The sequence below is a fragment of the Pinus tabuliformis genome, chromosome X, assembly GCF_031772625.1.
Source record: "Pinus tabuliformis cultivar Carrire ecotype Pingquan chromosome X, CPIR1, whole genome shotgun sequence".
Classification (NCBI taxonomy): domain Eukaryota; kingdom Viridiplantae; phylum Streptophyta; class Pinopsida; order Pinales; family Pinaceae; genus Pinus; species Pinus tabuliformis.
The window spans coordinates 1,318,537,253-1,318,554,834 of NC_142308.1; the positions used below are offsets into that span (position 1 = coordinate 1,318,537,253).

The window sequence follows — 17,582 nt, forward strand, 5'->3', positions numbered from 1 at the left end:
TGGAATGGCCGACCCCGATTCGTAACCCAGGGTTTGGCCCGAAAGCAGAAACCCTGAGACAATAAAATAGAGACCGCCATGAGGAACTCCTCTGGCCAAGAAATCGACACAAGACAAACCTCATATGTATAAACCCTTACCCATCAGGTTAAATCGCAGGCTCTGCATCCAATCATGATAGGGGTAAATACCTGAGAGCGCCTCGGGCCGCATAATCGTTCCTTGAGCGGTAGGGGAACCGAGATGCAACCGCCTGTTCACTGGCAAATTCAGCCGAAGTTAGCTCATGAATGAATCAATCCAAAACTGATAATCTCTGAAGTAACAAATGCACTGTGTATATATATATCTGAACAGCTGGACAAAAGACTAGTAAACGGCAGGCATCTGTAATTATTATACCTGAGATAGCGTTGCAAGACCTGGCAAATGGCGCAGGGAAGGAACCGCCGAGCTGAGTAGTATTCGGCCTCACAGACATATGCAAATGAACCCAAATCAAGTGACTCGGTGGTATATGAATCACCGCTAAACCCTTGGCGAGTTTGAGCCCTTAGATCTGAGTAATGAATCCCCATCGTTCGTTTAAGCGGGAGTCTGGGCGCGCAAATCCATGGCGGATCAACCGAGAAATCAAATGGCTTCAGCACGGTGCTAGCCCACCTGGAAAGGGTGGGTGAAGTCAATTAAAATTCCGTTCACCACCTGGCGCCGGAGTTAGTCAGAGCAGCAATCCGGTGAATGAATTAACTATTGACTTAGCCAATAATTCGTGAAGGTTGCCAAGTGTAGTCATATAGTATTAAATCAAGAGTGAGACTTTGTGTTGTTAAGGTTTATATATATATATATATATATATATATATATATATATATATACCGCAGCACGTTTAACACTTGTGAACGATGCTTTACATATGTATATTCTATGTTCGAATAGATGGATGGGGTAAGGTTAATGAGTCTTGTAATTATTATTTTATTATTTTGCATATTTATCGTTGGATCGTGACAATGACCATCTAGTGCATTGTATATTTTAGTGAAATCTACAATCATCAAAATGATAGGTTAGAATTCAACACTTTTTAAAAATATAATGAAATTGACATAAGGGTGGCGAGTTAGCTATTATAGATTTCAGAATATTTTAGAAATCTAAATTATAAATATCTATTATAGTTCTAAATGTCATTGTTAATTTCCTTTATTTCAAAAACTTTTTCTAACTATTTTGGAAAGGGCAGTCAGCAAAATGATGACAGCCATTACAAATTTCAGAGTATTTTGGAATTTAATTTGGACATAAAAACATATTTACTTCTACTGCAAATTTTAGACTAATTTAAAAATTCTATTGATGATTTCATTCATGTCCATGTCTGGATTTTCAAAATATTTAGAAATATGCAATCAAATTACATTTTAATGCAATGGACATAAATATGGCCCTTTATGTTAAAACTACATTACTCCCTTAACAATGGCTTATAGATAAAAAAAATTATTATTTTCCACTGTTGTTTTCTGACACCAAAATTGTTGATTCATAAAGCTGGAATTGTTATTATATTTCTCAGAGGTTGTATTGGTTAAGGGCTCACATAGTTAGTGTGACTAAGCTTCCTTCATTAGGGTGGCTTCCAGATGCGATCACTCTATTTGGCCACAATGAAAATTTATTTTAATCACAAGATTAACAAAATTCTCAAGACTATAACAATCTCCTGAAAGCTACATTAAACAACTTCGAAAAAAACCTACCAAGGATGAAAATTGTAGTATTTGACAATTATATATCATTATATAACTTCGTTCAGCATCCTTCAGTAAGACCACCATTGTAACTGTATTGGTGATGTAACTGTATTGGTTGTGTTTGAGTTTTAATGTTTATGAGTGGGTTCATTACTACAATGTTTGCAGAGGCCAGGAGAGCGTGTTGTGAGACTAGAGTCATTATTGCAGTTCTAGTAATTGTATTGGTAATGTGACTGAATTAGTTGTGTTTGAGTTTTAATGTTTATGAGTGGGTTAACTACTGCAAAGGCCAGGAGAACCTGTTGTGGGACTAGAGTCATTGAGACCACTATATTGTGTGACCGTAGCTCATTAGAGACGTGCTCCAATGCTTCCCAATTCACTCATTCTTCCAAGAATCTCTTATTTCTTAAATGAGTTGTGGACTCCAAACTGAGACTAGATGAATTTTATTTTCGATATGGTTGTTTCAGGTGCACGAGAGATGTCAAGCCATGAAGGTAAGTGCACGATATCTTAAATTTTATGTCATGAAGCTAAATGTTTGAGTTTTTTTCTATTAGAATTTCAGGTTTTACTCTTTCATTTCATAATGAAATGTAATTATGTTTATTGCTTTGGAACTTTTTACAATTAAGCATTTAATTATTTTTTTTGAATAATCATTATTTATGTTTAAACTACAAATATTTATTTGATGTTTATAGTTTAACATTACAAATTAAATTTTATTATTTTTTAATATTATTTATCTTAACTTTGATTGGTTACATTTTTACTATGTAATCATTACATATTTATAATTGAAGTTGGATTTTTCTTTTTTAATTTTGGGGAAAGTTTCATTTTTCCCTTCCTCATTTTGCACTAGCTAATCCTTTACAAAGGTTAAAGTTACACAGGGGAATGTATATGACTATTACTTTCCAATATTAGTTTGATCTAATATTAATTTATTAGTTTAAATATTTCTAAAATGTAATTTCAAAACTTAAGTATTTTTAATTTTTATATCAAAGTCATATACAAGTTTATATAAAGTTAAATTTCATTCCTATTACTTCATCTTTAGCTTTATTATTTGAATAATGATTTATATAAAATTAAGTTTCTATAAAAAAAAAAAAAAAAATTAACTATATAAAATTTTCAATGTCATTTAAAAAATTATAAAAGATTATGTATATAAAATTTTGCTTGTAAACCTTAATATTTTGTTAATAATTTACATAAAATTTCATGAATATAAAAAAATCTAGCTAACTCTATTTTAACTTTTAAGTAACTTAATATTCATGAGAACTACTCCAATAACCACATTTTCAATCTAATTTTAGCTTTATTATTTAAATAATGGTTTACATAAAATTAAATTTCTATTAAATTTATTTCACTATATAAAATCTTCAATCACTCATTTAAAAATCTATAAAAGATTGTGTATATAAAAATTTTCTTGTGAACATTAATATTCTGCATATACTTTACATAAATTTGGATGTATATAAATAAATTTATTTGACTTTTTTTAACCCTTCAGTAACTTAATATTCATGAGAACTACTCCAATAACCACATATTCAATCAGACTTTTAAACTTTATGGAAAACAAGAAAGTTTCCCTTCCCCACCGCACACATTGTGAATTGTCCCTGTGGACTCAACATCTCCTTTAGCCTCTATGTTTCTCTCCTATTACTTTATTCAGCTTGCAATTTTCATGTGAAATGGGTTTTACACTTGTCAGCAGTCGACACTTCAATTTATCTATTATTAAGCTAAGCAAAAGGTACTAGCTACTACTTAGCATTTGTTTTATTACATTTTTAAAAATAAATCTAAAAGAAAAAATATATGGAAGATTTATGTTGGATTTATTATTACTTATAATTAAAATTAATTATAATTATAATTTTTTTCTTTTTAGTTTTAGTTGTATGTAATTTGTCAATGTCAAAATGTTTTACTCATACTATTATTATTAGATTTTTTAAATTTAAATTTTATTTGGGGCGGCTTACATATACAGCGAAGTGGTTTTCTTGTAGAAATTCTTTGTAGATTCAAAGTGGTTATGTGAGTTTCTAAAAAAAAAAACTTGAATATACTCTACTCATCAGCGGTAACAATTAAACAATTAGGAAATCACAAAGAATAAAAGAGAAACACATTACACAATGATAAAAACCATTGTTATCTATATATTGCATTAGTCATAAAATATGAGAAGATTACAATGCTTTTCTCAATCCTAAGCAACCTCTTAAGTATCTCTATCTATCTCATTGCTTCCTATGCAAGCCTTCACTAATACTTAGCCAATTTACTAGCCATCCAAGCTCTTATTTCCTTTCACTAAGCAATGAGGAATTAGGCCCCTATTTAATAGGAATTTTCTCTTACTACATGCACCATCTTTACAGTTTGGATAATTATACAACTGATAGTACATTTTCCCTTAACTCCAATCTTAACTGGTTCCTTCTTTGATCTAACATGCCTGAGTGAATTATGAGTGAGTTTAGATAATTAAACAATTGATATTTCATTTTCCCTGAAGTCTAATCTCAACTCGATCTTTCTGTGATATAACGTTCCTGAGTTAATTATGAGTGGATCATCATTTAACTGGTTGAGTTAATTATGAGTGAATCATCATTTAACTGGTTGATCACTGGAGGGAGCACCACACTTCACTGCATGTAACACCACACTACACTTCAGGCAACACTATGCTGCACTTCACTCAGGACTAGGAGCAACCTCTACATATCTGTATTTGTCTCGTTGCTTCCTATGCAAGCCTTGACTAATACCTAGCCAATTTCCTAGTCTTCCAAGCTCTTATTTCCTTTCACTAATCAATGAGGAATTACACCCCTATTTAATAGGAATATTCTTCCATGTTTTTTTGGGCTATTCCTCTTACTACATGCACCATCTTTAAAATTTGGATATATATACAACTGATAGTACATTTTCCCTTAAATCTAATCTTATGTGGGTCTTTCTTTTATATAACATATATCAGTTAATTATGAGTGAATATTCATTTAACTAGTTGATCACTCCAGGGAGCACCACACTCCCCTGTAGCCAATACCACAGTACACTTCAGGCAGTACTACACTACACTACATTGCACTTCATGAAGGACTGCACTGTACTTTAGGCAGCACCAGAATGTACTTCAACCAAGGCCACATTTTACTTCAAGAAACACCACATTGTACTTGTACCACACTATATTGTAGGCAACACCACACTACTAGACCTCTCACTAGTTCCTTCAAGAGTTGGAATTAGTTTAACTGACTTTAACTCGGTTGAACTGAATTAATTAATTACAACTCAAAATAAACTCAACAAAGACTTGAATTAACTAAGCCAACAAAGTCAAATTAACTTATTTAAATAATACAAGTTGTCATGAGATGTGAAAAAAAAAATTATTCCTAATATAATTTAAGGACAAATTAAATTAGAATTTTCTTTATTATGGTTGCAATTTTTAGCACTTTTAAAATTTTATTATTTTTTAATTGATTCCACATGTAAATTTACACCACTATAAACCCTCCCCATATACTTTTCCTTTTAGATTTAATATAAACTAGCCTAGATCCATTTAACTTTGGATCTTTTAAACACCAAGAGGGATCTAGCTCAAAAAATGCTAGTAATTTCAAGCCAAGTTTACCTTAACTATCTAACAAAAAATAGTAAAAAAGTAATAACCTAGGATTTTTATTTTAATATAATATTATTTTTATTTCAAATTCACTTTAACTACCCAAAAAAAAATTGATGCAAAAAATAATAACTTATAACATTCCTTTTAACATATGGATATTTTTATTTTATTTTTTCTAATGTGTCAAAATGTTTACTGGGCTAGAGAGCCCCCGCAAAAATATTTTTAAATAAGCCACGTACTCATCCATGATATTGTTACAAAACTTATTTACAAGTTAATACTATGCATGGTAAATTGAGAGTGAATTTAAATGGTTAGGAATCTTGTTATATTGTAAGTATTAAGTTTTAATTTCAAAAATGTTATAAAATTAAATTAAAATAAAATATTTATAAAATATTTTGATTTTGAAATGAGTAATTGTTTTTTGGCATATGATATTGATAAGCCATGGAATTTGCATGGTTAGGAATCTTGTTATATTGTAAGTATTAAGTTTTAATTTCAAAAATGTTATAGACTTAAATATTTATAAAATATTTTTATTTTGGAATGAGTTATTGTTTTTTGGCATGTGATATTGATAAAGACATGGAATTGGCCCATGGTATTGTAACAAAACCTAGAAATTAATAATATCATGGTAAAATGTGGTGGAATATTTATGATTAAAAATCTTGTTATATTGTAAGTATTAAATTAAATTTTTAAGTGTTTATTAATTAAATTTAAATAAGTTTGTGGAATCATTATTTTAATTTATATGGTAAAATATATTTTAAAGTATAAGTATAATTTAAGGGTTATATATTTTGATGTGATATGTATATTATGAATTTTTGGTTCGTAGTTTTATTAATAGAAAAAAAATTACAATATAGAAAAATAGAAATTAAAAAATATTTATAAAAAATCTAACATCTAACACCTTTGTTAGGTTCTAAAATTTGTTCCTTCTAAAATTTGTTAGGCTCTAAAATTTGATCGATTATCTCGCGAAAAAGAGTTATTGCGAAATATGTAGTTGCTCCTTTCTTTCAAGGTAGCCCAAAGAAGAAAGCCTAATAGTAAAATTCAGATCCTATATAGAATGGGGATATGAAAAACTTGTGTCCTCCAATTGTAGATGGTTTGAGGGATGCTTGACGGATCAATTTGTTTCTCATTCTTCTCTCCAATGCTTTCAATGGATAACTAGTACAGAAGCATGCATTAGGTTTTTCACATTTTTAGATTCGAGGATGAAGGAACATCTAGAGGGTCTCATATAATTATGCTTTTATATATTATCCCACGTTGGTTTTTTCCTTTATACTAGGAACCATAGGAATTTTGATATTTTTGGCCATAATTGGAGGCTTTTGGGATCTCTTTGAACCTTCATTTCAGGTTGTAGGATTCTCTGATGGAGAAGGTACATCTGAACCCATATCTCCATGTTTGTTAGCCTAAGTGGATGTTAAGATGAGCCTTTTTGGGAGCTTATACCAGAATTGTGTCTAGATTTTCTCACTACGCTTGGGATGCTAGTCCTCTAGATTCAACCATTGTCTCCATGTAGAGAGCAATTTGGGATTATCCCAATAATCTTTATCTTTATGCAAGCCCTAAGTGATCATATTAAGTCGAAGAGTGTTTAAATCATTCTGATATTGGAGCTTGGGTAGTTTTTTCCATAAGTCATATTAGAATAGGGAAATTGTACTGTCTCGAATTTCCTAGAAGCAATGTTACTAGACTATGTGCATGCCCCGTTTCGCTAAATTCCAAATATATGATACTTCTCATTTAAAAAATGTTCTAATGAGATATTGTATTGGAATGTGTCTTGTATATTTTCTAAGCTAGATGTGCTTCCATAAGTCTTGGTTTCCCTGCATCCATCGAGTCCAAATCTTGGCTCCTAAAATGGTGGTAAGGTTGATCAATCTCTTAAAACAAGCCATTCCTAAGCTTGGGTCTGAAAAAGAAAGTTCCCAAGCCATGAAAAATCGTTTTTTTCTCTAGTTTAACCTCACCACATAGAAAGGAACATTATAAGATTTGGATAAATTAAAAAATATTTTAAATTCAATTACAAAATAACATTTTACTATAAAATAAAATAGCTAAAGATCTCAAAATTAAAAATTAAATCACACATAACATATTTAAAAAAATAAAAACATAAAGCCCAAAAAAAACTCCAACAAAACTCTTACACACCTCTAATTAAATTAGAAGAAAAAGTAACAATGACCCTTTCCAACCCTTAATTATCATAAAAGAAAATGTAACCGACATCACTCTTTCTGAGCCTTGCATGTACATCTACATATATATTTTATAAACATCTAAATGACAACTTTAAGGATAAGTGTAGTTGATGTAGGTCATTAAGTAATGGGTCTTAGTTGTGCATCTAATAGATAGGCACACATTTTACACTCTGCGTCACAACTGGGAGGTTTTTCTACAAGCACCGAGGGTTTGACTTACTCGAGGCTTCAAGGGTTTTCTGCGAATGTTGAGTGTTTCTAGGGTTTGACAAATGTAGGAGTGGAGGCTTAGGGAGAACTTTTCAATGGAGAGTCGTTAGAGGATGTGGATTTGGTTGTAGCTTTGGATATGTCAGAGATACCAGAGATTGTGGGGTCAGTTGTGGGCTCTGGCATGGAGCTCGAAGACATAGGAAAAAATGGGGGTCTATCTTGGTTGCCTGATAATAGAACGTTTGGAGGTCAAGGTGGCAATAATTATTGTCCTTTTCTCTAGAGAAGTGACACAGACTCTGCTTCTCTAGTGGGAGATACACACAATAGCGGGTTCTCCTTGCAAGGGTGTCTCGGGTCATTGGGTTGTGTTGGTTATTGATGTATTCATATGGGATTTATTTTGACCATTTCCTTCTTTCCAGTAGACTCAGGCATTCTAATGTGCATGTGGTTTCCTTCTCTAGATTTTCCATGGAGTGCTGTGGCCCATTCGAATAGACATATTATACCCTAGCTCAACCCTCGCCCCTGCATCTGGGGTTCCTCGAGATTTTCTACCCGAAATTATATGCAACCCTATTTCTAGTATTGATGGCTACTTGGGCGGCCAATGCACAAGTATTATATTTTGTTATGGGGGTTTTACCTTCTTGGTGTTTTTTTCAAATCCTTATGCTTTTTGTGGCTCATTTTGAACTTATGTTTATCCTCCGTTTCAGTGTTTTTTTTGGCAGACCCACATGCCCTTATTTTGTTCTTGCAGCTTCTTTGGCCAAGATTTTTGGTTGCTTGAATGTCTTCATTTATGGCTTGATTGGATTACAATGCCTTAGTACATTTGCAATATATTTCTGGGTTGATCTAGTACATATACTATAAGCATGACTATTTATATTACACGACATTTTTTCACCATAATAGTTGGTCGCTAAAATGGATCTCCTGCCATCCATAAACATGTTCCACTACACTCCCTTAGAAGTCAAATAATAAAAAACATTTGAATATGTTGTGAATTTTGGTTTAAATGGGTTTATGACTTGTTAACTATGACCTGCGAGCTTCTCCTAGTATGTTTCCATACATTTGCAAGTTCTATCACTCATAATTGCGTAGAATTGTGCTCTATCTTCTACTATAGACCGCGTAAGTAAATCAAAGAAAAGTAAAAATAAAAAGATAATTCCAAAAGAATTTTTGGTCGAATATATCCCAAATGAAATCTTCTAGGTCCTATCTATTCGATCCATATCCCTCATATCATGGAGCTAATTCCCTTTCATTAGGAAACCCTAATCCCCCATTTAGAGGATCTCATCCTTCTCTTTTGGATTTGAAAATTCGTCCTCTTGGCCTATAAATTGACTGGAGGATAGAAGGATGACGAGGTTCATAAAAGATACACTTATGTTGTTGGATTTAGATTGGAAGGCTTATCAACTAAGGGGAGGTTCAAAGGCATTTGTGATCCAGATTTAAATGGGAATGCAATAAAGTACATAAATAACCATAAATATAGAGATGCAGTAGAAATAATACTTCATTCATTAATTTAAAATATTGAAATATGATTACAAACTGAAATGGAAATAAACCAGCTAGGGCAATGATAGCTTATATTTGAGAAGACATGTGGCGGCTACATGCCTATGAACTGTGTTACAATGAGCCTTGAAGGCCTATTCATTGTTGAGAAACAATGGAAAACCCTTAACATCCAAAACCCTAACCCTAGTAGATGAAATGCCAAACTATGTGCCCCGTTTGGGTAAATTGATACATCAATTTCCCGGGGTCGTAACTTTGGCATACGATCTCCGTTTGACACGCACATTATGTCGTTAGAAAGATCTATCCAAGAACTACAACTCTTGGAAGAGAAACATCAGTCCATGGACCCATGTTGCTCCAAAGTTTCCCAAACAACATCGTTTAGGGTGTCAAAATGGCTCCAAAAGTTCAGGACCCGAAAAACTGCTAAAAATAGTAAACTATGCTACAATTAAGGAAACTGAAACGTTGAAAGAAACAATGGTGGGGGTCCAAGTGGACTTGGTGGGTGGCCACCAATACCCACTTGGATCATTCTTAGGAAGCAATGGTGCCCATTGTGTTGAGTGCCTCCATATGTTGAACTTGGCCCCTAGTGAGTTATTTTGCAATCTCTGATGTGTCCAGTAATGGTGGGAAGGATGGTAGAGGGTGGTCCACATTGAACACTCGGTGCAAGCAAAGGAATGGTAGAATGTTGTGCTCCAAATCATTATTCCTAACAACCTTGGTACTGGTGTAAGCAACATATTGCTTCTTGTACTTGTCATTTTTCAGAATGGAGAGGTGATATCTGAACCCGTTGGGTAGAGGTGCTCTGGGAGTCAAATCGAATGAATGCTTGACCTGATAGTGCAACAATACCCCTGTGGGTGAGGAGAAGATGTTCCTTTGTTCTTTCATGACCGTATCGATCTATTGTTGCTACTGCATGGGGGAACCATTCACAAGGGTCATGGATGTGGCGATGATCTTCCCCTTACTTTGGGAGCACTCCAGACAAAAATGAATTTCCTAGTCTAGGAGATGAGCTTGCTGCATTTCTTAGCGGTGATCAAAGTGGTGGCAGTAGGTGAGGCTACATATGGTATCCTCTATAATAAAATACACAAAGAAATAATGACAGCACAAGGCCTTGACTCATACACAGCATGCCGCCTCCACAAGCATGGCTGGCCTAATAATACATCATAAACATCTAGAGGTGAAACATCACACGATACCTCGTTTGTGAAGGGTTTGATGTTGTCGGGAAGGCGGCATTGCTGGCAAACTCTGAGATCGCATCCTTGGTGAAGCCATCTGATACTGTACAACTGCAGGTGTGGTGTAGTCGGTAGGCCCAACCGCTTCACGACCTCTGCTAAAATGAGGGTTTTTGGCTACCACTATCAATAATGAATTGCAACGGCAAACCGTTCACCCACATTTGTGAGTGGAAAAGTTGCTCCCCCTCCTCTGTATCTTCGAGCTCATTCTTCTGGATCTTGGTGGTGGCAATAGTGGCATTGCGCTCCACCTCAATGATCTGCTTCCCTTTGCCATTCCCCTTGTTGGGTTCTGACTTAGGGTCAAAACATGCATATGATTCTAAAGCCTTCAACTCAGCCACCAGCGACTGCTTGGTCCAACACTCAATTGTGTTGTGAGTGGGGCTCTTATGGAACTCACACCACTTTCTATTGTCCTTCTTTGACTTTGTGTTGTTCTTTTATTGTGGCTCCGATGAGTTGTCTTGGGTCAACCCACCTTCGCTTTGTCCTTTAGTCTTCGGATTCGCAGATCCAAAGTCTCACTTCTTCTATTTAAACTTTTGCTTGATCTTGAAAGTGTATCAGTATGCCTTGTCGGGCAAGGAGATGTCTAGGAACTCCATCTTGTCCTAGATGTACCTATGTAGGCAGCCGCGATATTTGAGTACGAAATGAAGCTCAAAATCCTTGATACCCAATTGTGTGCGAAGGGTATGAAATATGTTTGTGAACTCTATCACATCTTGGTCCCTACCCTGCCGCAACATGGTCCACTTTATGTATTTGTCCTCATAGCTTTTGACAGGGTAGTACTGCTCCTTGATGGCATCCCATAATGAATCCTAACTCGGTGCGGCTGAAAATAGCGAGCCCGTACTTTCATCCTTCTATTCACATTAGGTTCCCCACCAGTCCTTGACATGGGGGGCTACTTTCAGAAGAATGAAAATAATATTTTCCCGATTGGAAAGATCATGAATAGAAAAAATACCCTTCTATTAGATTTAATCTACAGCATCTGTGTCTATCTGACCCTCGAATATGGGGATTTCAAAATTAACTTGTTCCTTAAAGGGTGTGGCGCTTCCAGAGTAGCTGTTGGAAGCCGATGCATTGCCTCTGGGTTGCCGCTAAAGGATCTGAGCAAATTTTTCCATCATCGCATTCCTTTGTCACTCGAGGGCTTCATTGAACAGGATTTTGATAGGATCTCCTACCCCTTCGTCTTTCTTTTCATCTACCACGGGAGGCCGTCAGGATTTGCGATGTTGTTTTTGCAAAGGTTTAACTAGTTCAAGCCCTAACTCCTTATATCCCGACCTCGTTGGTGACATGCAAAGAAAAGTAGAGAAAAAATAGACCGCTCTTATACCAATGATCCGGATTTAAATGGGAATGTAATAAAGTATAGAAACAACCATAAATACACAGATATAGCAGAAATAATACTTCATTTCATTAATGTAAAATATTGAAATATGCATACAAACAGAAATAGAAATAAACCAACTAGGGTGATGGTAGCTTATCTCTGAAAAGAGATGTGGTAGCTACATGCCTCTGAACCATGTTACAATGAGGCTTGAAGGCCTATTTATTGTTGAGAAACAATAGAAAACCCTAAACATCCAAAAAACTAACCCGAGAAGATGAAACACCAAAATGTGGGCCCCATTTGTGTAAATTGGTACATAAACTTCCCAAGGTTGTAACTTTGGCATACGATCTCCATTTGACACGCACAATATCTCGTTAGAAAGATCTATCCGAGAACGATGAATTTGGGAAGAGAAACATTGGACCCTAAACCCATGTTGCTCCCAGTTTTCCCAAAAAACTTCAATTAGGGCCTCAAAATAGCTCCGGAAGATCAAGACCCAAAAAACTGCTAAAAATAGTAATGTGTGTTACAATTAAGGAAACTGAAAAGTTGAAAGAAACAATGGTGGGGGTCTAAGTGGACTTCGTGGGTGGCCACCAATATCAACCTAGATCAATTTGTGAGGAACCTCATGACATCAAGGCAGATGTTGTAATGTTTTTCCTTGTCCTTGAATTAATAAAAATTAATCCTTTTTTCCCATTGTATTGTCTTATTGAAATGATAAATGGTTTATGATTATTTTGATACTTAGTAAGATAATATCAATTTCTAATCTCCTTGATCATTAGATTAAGCTTTCTTGAATTGTTATGATTGCATATGCCTTTGATCTCTTTTATGTCTATAATTGCAGGTCATTTTTACCAACAGGAAGCTTTGTCAAGTTAGAGCAGAGATCTTCATTAGGCATTTCACAAATAGGTAAGAGGCTTATCCTTCTAATATTGTATTTACAATAAGAATAAAATAAACTTAGGGAAAGATTCATTAAATTGTCTGTTTGTTTCTAGTTTCCTTTAGGATCTAGGGAGATCATTCTTGTTAGAAATAAAGATTTATCCATCGTAACAAATTGGTGACTACGCTAGGTAATGTTACAATTCTTTTCTCTCTCCTTAGTTTTGCATTCTGATCTTAGGTGTTTAGTTGGACCTGAGCCTTGCTAAATTTATGATCTTCCAGATCTTCTAGGTTGATTTCTTTCTTTTTTATTTTTTCTTGGACTTCCCAGACATGCGTGGTTTTTGTTCACCCATAGAGTGCAGATCTGCTCAGTTTTCGCCTCAGCAACTAGGTGCCTGCACTAAATTAAACTATTTGCTTGCACACTTCCTAGATATTTTTGAAAAAATAGGTTTTCTCTCAGCCAAAGTTTGATTTTAGGTTTCTAAAGATGTTATCATCTTTGTTTTGACTATCCAATAACTTTTCTGAAATTTTTTGAGTGCTTTGGTGACATCCTTTTGGGAATTAATCCCTTTTGCAAAATTGATTAGGGTTTTGTCTACCTTATTTACTAATTTATATAAAGATAGTAGGTTGTCTTCAACACCACTATATTCCTCTCTTTTTCTATTAGATATACCAAATCCGTTATCAATCTTAATTATTTGTGATGAAATTCCTTGTTTAATCACAAATTAGGGTTTCTTGGAAATTGTTATGTTTTGTGAAGAATTACTTTCACTACTGCATGATAAAAGGAAATCGTCCCTTTCCCATTTTCAAATATTTCATAAGTACATTTTGGCATCATTAAGTAAAAGCATTCATTACAGAAATTGCATTTTTTCAAAACTCTTGTTTGATTTTTGTGTGTTTCAAAATTTTGGGTGATAAATGATAAAATATATTTTGGGTTTGTTTGATCTCTTAGGCAAATTTGAAATCTTAGTTTATTTCTGCATCTGAATTGCATTAAAGTGAAATCGACTATCTTATGAAATGAATTTTGTTGAAATTGTTAGTTTTACATTTTATTCAAAGAAAACCAAAGAAACTTTTACTTTCCCATAATTAGGATTTCATTGAACGATAGATTACAAATTGCGTGTTCGATTGCATTAGAATTTCGAGTCGACTCATAATATCATAGGCTTCACTCCCATTACCTATTGAGTAAATAAGAACTTAATAACACAATGTTAATTAAAATCAATTATAATTTTATATTTCTTACAACTCTTACGGCCTACAGTAGCTTAAGTGTGGTGCCTTGGAATAGGAAAGTGAGTAAAATTTCCAAATCTATAGGCAAACAATAGAATCATGCGTTAGGGAGAGAAATCCAATTATTTCAGTTTTTCTCTAGGGAGATCTTCTTATGCATGAGTTAAGCATGAGATCATTTCAGATTTGGTGAAGTGATCAATGATAGAGCAATTTTCACGTATTACAATGGTGCCAAAAGGTACTTGGGGTCACTGGAAAGTAAACCTCCAATTAACTATGTTTAGGAGCCTTCAAGGCGATTCAGCTTTGTTACTCTGCCCTAGCGTGTACGTTCGATTTACAACTACCCCCCCAAGGTAAAATTTTTATATTTGGTAAACTTAGTGACCATAATCGTAGGGATCTACCTAAGGTGAAGGTAGAGGGAATGATCCAGGTGGATATCTAGACACTAGCGGAATGGAAAACACTCAAAATTCAAAATGGTGGAAAGTTGATTAACTTGACATCAGATCAAATTTCTTGTTGCCCTATTTCTAACAGTGTGAACGAAACTCTAATCTGAGTCCGGATGAGGAAGATAGAGGAAGTCAAACTTTTGGTTGACCTTTGCTCACTACACAGGCTTAAAGGAGACACAATTTGGAAGCTTTCATGCAGACGGAATCTGGCCAAATCTAGCAAGATTTCGGGGGAAATTGTTGCCTCATTAAAATGTCTCCTTTGGTCCAAATTCCGATTTTTCAAAATAGGCCATATTGATATAATAAAACAAAAATTATTTAAAAAAACGGGTGGTGTATCATCAATCCCACGACCCCAATCCTTATCACATATAAATTATGGAGGGGCGGGCCACTACCCTTGACCCCTCCCCCCACACTTAGTGGAACCTGTGATTATGGGCAAGCCATTATAGTTGCACACAGAGGAATGTGTGGGCGGGCCCTTGGGGCACGGACCTAACCACAAACAACCACGACATTGATAGGGATATGGACCCCATTGGAGCTGGCGATAGGTGAGGTGGGTGGGCTACCCAAGGTGGGCCCAATCAAACCTCCCTTTTAAAATTAGTATTTGGTTATGTAAAATGGTAGGGGGCATGGTTTGACCACCCAACCCCCTCCACAACAATCGGATCTCTAACCACTCTGCCCAACAGAGATTTTGTAAACTCCACCCCTTTTTTATATTTAGACTCATTCTTCACTACACCGAGGTAGAAAAGGAGTGTGCAAGTAGTTTGAGGCACATTAATTTTGCAAGTGGCAGAACAATGATCTGAGAAATTTCTCCAGTGGGGCAAATTTTCACTTTGTCATATTTTGACAAATTTTATATGGTTTTAACATTTCTTGATGTCACAAATGCAATGGTATTGTTCGTTTTTGCAACAGAGTTCTGCATTTTTTGGCCATTTTCCATAATGGAGGTATAGGAGTCCTTTTTATAAAGGATGATTGTACTCTTCTTTCTCATGCCACTTAATGAATGAAGGCCTCTGCATTGATCGAGCAGGGCCCAGAGACATAGTTCAAATCAAACGAACTCTGTTATCAATTCTCTTGTCTTCTTTCATGCTTTATGTGTTTCTCCTCTTCTCTCATGTGCACATTAAATTTCTATGTTTAAGCTACAATTTATGCATATAATTCTCTGATACATCTACAGGAACAGGATCTTGAATCAAGTGGTATCATATCAAGTCTTTTCAGGTGTGAATTACATGTTTGTATGCTAATAAGAAACAGGCTCTGAAGAGGCGAAGGGAAACTAAATTCTTTCGATCCTGAAGTGGGAAGTGCACATTGAAGGAGAAACATGGCAGATGAAGAGGCTCATTATGAAGAGGAGCTCAATTTCCACAAAACCTTCTATAGAATAGCAGAAAATGTTAGTCAATTTCTTTCAAGGCTGGAGAAAGCAGAAGGGAAAAGGGTCGAAGAACAAGGTTCAGTGCATGGAAATGGTGAAGAATAACCCCCTCCTTCTCCTTACATGAGTGAAATTTCTTCTTCATCTCATCACCGTCATCATATAAATTCAAGGGATGCATCTAAGAAACCTTTCTTTAAATTAGATGTCAAATTTGAGCTTCCCATGCTTAATGGTGAAAGTAAAGTAGAAAGGATTAATAACTGGATTAGGCAGATCAAAATTTACTGCAGGATTCAACAGATTGAAGAGGACAAGCCAAAGATTCAACTAGCCTCTCTTCGACTGAGTAGCACTGCTCTCATCTAGTGGGAGAGAAAATTGTGAAGCAGTAAGAGTGTGGGTAATATTCTTTCCTCGTGGCCTAGTTTCATTTCTGAAAGAAAGGAACAATTTTATCCCTTGGGTTATAAGAAAAAAGCCTTAATGGATTGGCAATACTTAAGGCAAGGTAGAGGTCAAGATGTTCAAAGCTTTACAAAGGAGTTTAGAAAACAAGCACTTAATTTGGGCATTGCACTTGACTCACCTGAAGTAGTAACTAAGTATATTAGATCATTGCATAGTTACCTTAGACATTCATTATTATTGTTTGAACCAAATACTAGTGACTCGACCAGTGTAAAGGCCATCCATCTTCAGAATAGGGTCAATAATGAAAGAGATGATCATTTCAAGAAGCCACCTTTCAAACCTCCCAATGGAAAACCCAAAGTGAAAGGAAGAGGAAAGGAGAAGAGGATGACATCAACCAAGAAAGATGAAGGAGAAAGGCCTTATTGCACTCACTACCAAAAGGAAGTTCATGATGACGATCATTGTTGGAAACTATACCCGGGAAAGAGACCAAATAAGTATGGAGGAAAAGGGAATTAGAAGATAGTGGCAACTGTACATCAAGACCTTAGATCCAACTCTGGAGATGAAGCATTAGTCACAGGAGTAGGAAAAAAATGAACTCTTAGACCTCATGGTAATTCTGAATCACATGAAGGCACTAGTTCAATAATGATTCTCTTCCTAATGAATGAAAGAGAATTGAGCTATTTCATATTAGAGATAATAAATCATACAAAATTGTAAACTCTATTTGATACGGAATTCCAAGCAAATCTAATTTCAAAGTCCTTCGTAAAGAAGCTAGGCTTAGAAACCAAACCACATCCAAAACCTTACCCACTTGGATGGATACATGATAAAGAAAAATTGAATGTACCTAATAAGTGCAAGGTTAAATTTGTGATCACTTCTAAGTTAGTGGATGAGGTAAAACTTGATGTGATACCATTGGATATCTGTGGCATGGTGTTAGGGAGTCCATACATATATGATACAAAGGCAATCTTCTTTCG

The 17,582-nt window shown here is 34.9% G+C and overlaps 1 pseudogene; it reads left to right on the forward strand.

Annotated features, from left to right (window-relative positions):
- The first annotated feature begins 1,916 nt into the window (after positions 1 to 1,916).
- LOC149144942 (uncharacterized) overlaps positions 1,917 to 17,582 on the forward strand; it is a 58,973-nt pseudogene continuing 43,307 nt past the window's right edge.